Source organism: Haemaphysalis longicornis, unplaced genomic scaffold, assembly GCF_048455015.1.
Source record: "Haemaphysalis longicornis isolate Haplotype H1 unplaced genomic scaffold, Haemaphysalis longicornis Haplotype H1 scaffold_8, whole genome shotgun sequence".
Lineage (NCBI taxonomy): Eukaryota > Metazoa > Arthropoda > Arachnida > Ixodida > Ixodidae > Haemaphysalis > Haemaphysalis longicornis.
The window spans coordinates 5,261,936-5,267,416 of NW_027526445.1; positions in this window are offsets into that span (position 1 = coordinate 5,261,936).

Consider the following 5,481-nt stretch of genomic DNA (forward strand, 5'->3'; position numbering starts at 1 on the left):
CTTTATCCATCGAGTGTTGCATTCCGCGATGCGAGCTTTATGACTCGCACTCACAGTCCGCAGCGCCCTGATGTCCATGAGTCAGCACGCACCAGTCGCCACGTTGAACGGTTCTCTCAGCGTTCCCAACGTACAACGTATGACCAGCGTCCTCGGCGTCCAACCTTCGAACCTCGTTCTTACGACGCGTACGAGGAATACTTCCCTGACCGCCGTGAGGGTGGCCCTACCTGCTACAATTGTGGTATGGAGGGACACATTTCCCGCTTCTGCCACCGTCGCCGTCGAGCACCACGGTACGAGGAACCGCCTATGTGGAACTGCCCCAACACTTGGAATGGCCGCTACGACACTCCCCTGCCACAGTATCTGCGCCCCATGGCACAGCCACTGCCTCGTCGTGATTCGGCTTCATGTGACCGGAGTATAACACCTCCCAGCACACGACAGCGGCGTTCACCCTCACCTTTCCGGCGTCGGTCGCCACCGCCGGAAAACTAGCCGGCGTGGCCAATGGAGGTGAGGCCGCAGCACAATCATCGCGTAGTATGCCTCTTACCGGACAGTCTCAACTGGAACTACCTTCGCCTGTATCTATGCTAAAGAACACAGTTTAAGTATTGGTGGATGACACCAGAACAATGGCTTTGATTGATACCGGCGCAACAGCGTCTCTCATGAGCCTAGCTTTCAAAGCCCACCTTGGTCGTAAAGTGATGTTCAGATGGGACCGAATGGTGACTTTTCGGGGTGTTGGTGGTGAGTGCCTGTGGCCTCGTGTGGTCTGCTCAGTGAAGGCTTCGTGTGGTGGCCACACGTTCAGAGCGGAATTTGCAGTGCTTCCGCGATCTACGCACGATGTTATTTGGGGTCTGGATTTCTTGAAGCAGTGCGGGGCCACCGTTGACTGTCGCAACGAAGAAATTTACGTGGACGGGACCGCGCTACCTGCCCTTGTGGAAGGCTCTTCTTCCGATAACCGTGCCTCCTGCGTATTGGCTGACACAATCATACCAGCGAGGTCAGCCGCATTTGTTTCTGTTCTTTGCCCCGGAGTTGATGTAGACGGCTTTGAAGCATTGGTCGAACCAGTTCCCCTGAATTGTGCCAAAAAAGACATTCTGGTGCCACGGTCAGTTGTTTCAGTTGTTCAAGGATACACCGCATTGTGGACAGCTAACTAGTCTGCTGAGCCCGTAGTTCTTCCCCGTGGCCTGAAGCTTGCCAAATTCTCCGAATTTGCGTCTTCTACATTGGCAGTTTTGAGAGACACGCCGGATTATCCTTCTAATAATTGTCTAGCGGACACTGCCAAGTTGGAGAGTATGGTAAATGGATCCCTTGGCCCAGAAAAACGTCGCGCATTGGTACAAGTGCTTACGCGGTACTCAAGTGTGTTTGATTTCACTCGCCAACATCAACGCTCGTCTGTACCAAACACACGGACCCACCATTTAATTAACACCGGAACAGCCCGGCCCATACGGCAAAAACCTTATCGCGTCTCTCCTTCTGAGCGACGAGTCATTAACGAAAAAATCCACGAGATGTTGCAGAAGGGCGTGATTAGGGAGTCCTCAAGTCCTTGCGCGGCGCCGGTGATTTTGGTCAAAAAGAAAGATGGGTCATGGCGATTTTTCGTCGACTACCGGCGCCTTAACGAAATTACCAAGAAGGACGTATATCCACTGCCCCGGATAGACGACGCAATAGACTGTCTTCATTCGGCTTCATACTTATCCACAATTGACTTACGATCAGGCTACTGGCAAATTCCTATGCACCCCGACGATAAAGAAAAGACCGCCTTTGTCACGCCCGGTGGACTTTTCGAATTTAATGTAATGCCGTTTGGCCTCTGTAACGCCCCTGCCCCGTGTGAGCGCTTTATGGACACAGTCCTTCGTGGACTTAAATGGGGGGTGTGCAGGTGCTACCTTGATGATATTGTGATTTTCGGTCGCACTTTTCAAGAGCACAACGCTCGATTGGCCACTGTTTTGGACTGTTTGGACAAGGCTGGTCTCATCCTAAACTCGAAGAAGTGCCGATTTGGCGAAAGGCGAACACTTGTTCTAGCCGTAAGCCGCTTTAAAGAACCGGGCCCTGTTAAGGACCTCCGCAACTTTTTAGGACTATGCTCCTACTTTCGCCGTTTTATTCCCGGATTTGACGACATAGCCTACCCTCTCACATGCCTTCTGCAGAACAACGTTCCATTCAAATGGAGCTGTGACGGTGACATCGCTTTCCGCCAGCTCAAGCATCTCTTGACGTCGGAGCCGGTGCTTCGTCACTTTGATCCCGCAGCACCAACGGAAGTGCACACCGATGCCAGTGGTATTGGACTGGGGACAGTGCTTGTTCAACGATACACTGACGGGGAGCATGTTATTGCTTATGCGAGCCGCACTCTCAGTAAGCCAGAGCGGAACTACACAGTCACAGAACAAGAGTGGCTCGCGGTCGGTTTTGCCACACAGCGATTTCGCTCTTACCTTTATGGACATACCTTCACAGTCGTCCCAGACCACCATTCCCTCTGCGGGCTCATCAATCTTCGAGATCCGTGTGGGCGACTGGCGCGCTGGGCTCTCCGAACACAGGAATATGATTTCACGGTGTCGTACAAGAGTGGCCGCAAGCATGCCGATGCCGACTGCCTTTCCCGGCAGCCATTACAATAAACGGACTCAGATGCTGACAACCTTCATGAGTGCCTCGCCTCGGTGTCGACGGCATTCCCCGATATAGCTGTGTTCAAACGAGAACAACGCAAGGGAAAGAGCTTAGACCACCTTTTCGCCTCAGCCGAGTCGAACCCTGCTAGCCGTTTCTGCCTCCACAACGGCTTGCTTTTCAACAAGAACTATTCCGCCGACGGTTCTCGCATTCTTCTTGTGGTACTGCAAATCCTTCGCAACGTTGTTCTGAACATTATGCATGATGACGTAATTTCCGGCCAAATGGGGCTGGCGGGCACTCATCACCGCACCCAACAACGATTTTATTGGCCCAACATGCGCAAAACTACTGAGCGCTATGTGGCTTCTTGCAACCAATGTCAACGTTACAAACATCCCACCACTGTCCCGGCAGGCCGACTTCAGCCTGTGGATTCGGCATATCGTCCTTTTGAAAAAGTTGGCATAGACTTGTCGGGACCTTTCCCGCGCTCATCGCATTGAAACCGCTGGATTATTGTATGCGTGAATTACTTATCGCGCTATGCTGAGACGGCATCTCTACCCTCTGCAACTGCGACAGAAATCTCGCTCTTCTTGCTCCGGCAGGTATTGCTACGCCATGGACCCCCAAAAGTCATAATCAGTGACCGTGGGCGCCAATTCGCTGCGACGGTGGTTGAAGAGATTCTTCGCCTTCGTGCCGTGCAATTTTGCCACTCTTCACCATACCACCTTTAGACTAACGGTCTGACAGAACGAACCAACCACACATTGACGTCCATGCTATCGATGTACGTCGCTTCGGACAACAAAAACTGGGTCGAGCTGTTGCCATTTGTAACATACGCATGTAACACGGCGAAGCATGAAACCACCGGTTACATCCCGTTTTTCATTCTTTACACCCGGCAACCTCGCAGCTGCCTGGACACCAGGCTTCCTTTCTCTCTGCATGACGAACCCTCGTTGGTGAGGACGCTCTGCCTAGCTGAAGATGCCCATCGACTTGCTCGCCAACGTACTTTTGCATCCCAAGAGCGCTCCAAGAAGCGATTTGACAGTCGCCGACGTGATGTTACATACGCGCCGGTTGACTTTGTGTGGCTATGGACGCCATTGCGAAAGCATGGGCTATCCGAGAAGCTTCTGTCCCATTACGTCGGCCCGTTTGTTGTGATGGAGCGTCTCAGTGATGTTTCGTATGTTATTTCACGCTTAACTTCAAGTGGGCGACAATCCAAAAAGACAAAGATGGTGCATGCTGCCCGCCTAAAACGTTGCCAGGAATGCAGTGTAAGTTGACTTGCCCAGAAGGCTTCGCCTTGGACAGGGGAAATGTTACGCCATTATTACACGCCAGGGGTTGCAAACATACCAGCCTCAGCACCGGGAGTTGGAGAAAGAAGAGAACGAGGTGGCACTCCGGCTTGGCCCCATAATTCACGGACCGCTCTACCATCTACGCTCGTCCTACACCGTCCAACCTCACTGTAAATAAATCCATCTTGTAACAATACATATATATATATATATATATATATATATATATATATATATATATATATATATATATATATATATATATATATATATATATAGATTGCGAAAATGGCTGTCTTAGGTTGTGGTCGAATTAGTAAATATGGGCATAGCTTATAACACAATAGTTCATTTGTCGATGTTTCGGTCTGATGCCGACTTTTATCGCTGTGTATATATATAAATATATATATATTTACATTCAGCGGCCACCATGGGCTCATACCGTGGCAGGTCAGGGAAATCGCTCTTCTGCACCCCGTGCCCGTCCAGAGGGGCACCGGCCATGCGATTTCCGAGACGCCATGTTTTATTTGGTTCAAACAATGTTGTTCGCTGGGTAACAGTGATTGTGCGTACAGCCGCGGGCTGAAGTAAACGGACCAGGGGAGCGGTGGCCAAAACTAATCGCTGCGCCGTCCGGTTGCGCGGTGCTTGCTGTCCAGACCGCGCACAGCGCAGGCGCGGCCTAGCAGCACCGCACACATGCCGCTATCGCTCGCTTCTTCGCGACTGCCTCCCGCTCTGAAAAGGTTTCCAATTCGGTATGATGATACATGCCCATTCTGCGAACATGAAAGAGGCACTCTGCGTCAATTCATTGCAGAGTGCACGTCCCTGAAGACCTCCATCCCACAGATTCCACCCCCATCACCACCCACCTTCCTCACCTCACCCAACCCTTCACCCAAAGAGCGATGGGAGATCTTGCGGTCCTGCCCAGCCGTGCCAACCCACATTGCCCTCGGGGATCGGGGCCTGAAAGTGGTAAAAGCATACGGGCCCCGAGAATAGGGGCCGCCCCATCGGCCGCCTTGATGGTCACCCCTCTGTGTGCTCAAATAATGTTCAACGAACCAACCAACCAACCGATAAATTGACGCCAGGGGAACCGCGCGGCCCTTTTTTGGCATGCCGTGGAAACGGCGCGCTGGCGCAATCGGTGGCAACTCAGCCCCGCTGGCAGAGTTGGCGCGCTGGTGATTATCTCGGGCTTGTAGCTTTTTTTTTTTTCACCGGTACCCCATCGCGTCAAATATTGAAGCAGGCAATGAAGCAGAAAACAAATCACTGGGCAGTCGCAAAAAACAAGAGAAAACACCATTTTCGTCGGTTTTGAGGGTAGGTGCGAAATTGTAGGCGTTTTGAGAATGTCAGCGAAGTTGAAAAAGTATTGATGCTAAGATTGCATGAGGTTTTGACAAATACTGCTGTGTATTGGTACTTACTGCATTGCTTTATGAACCTTGGTTTG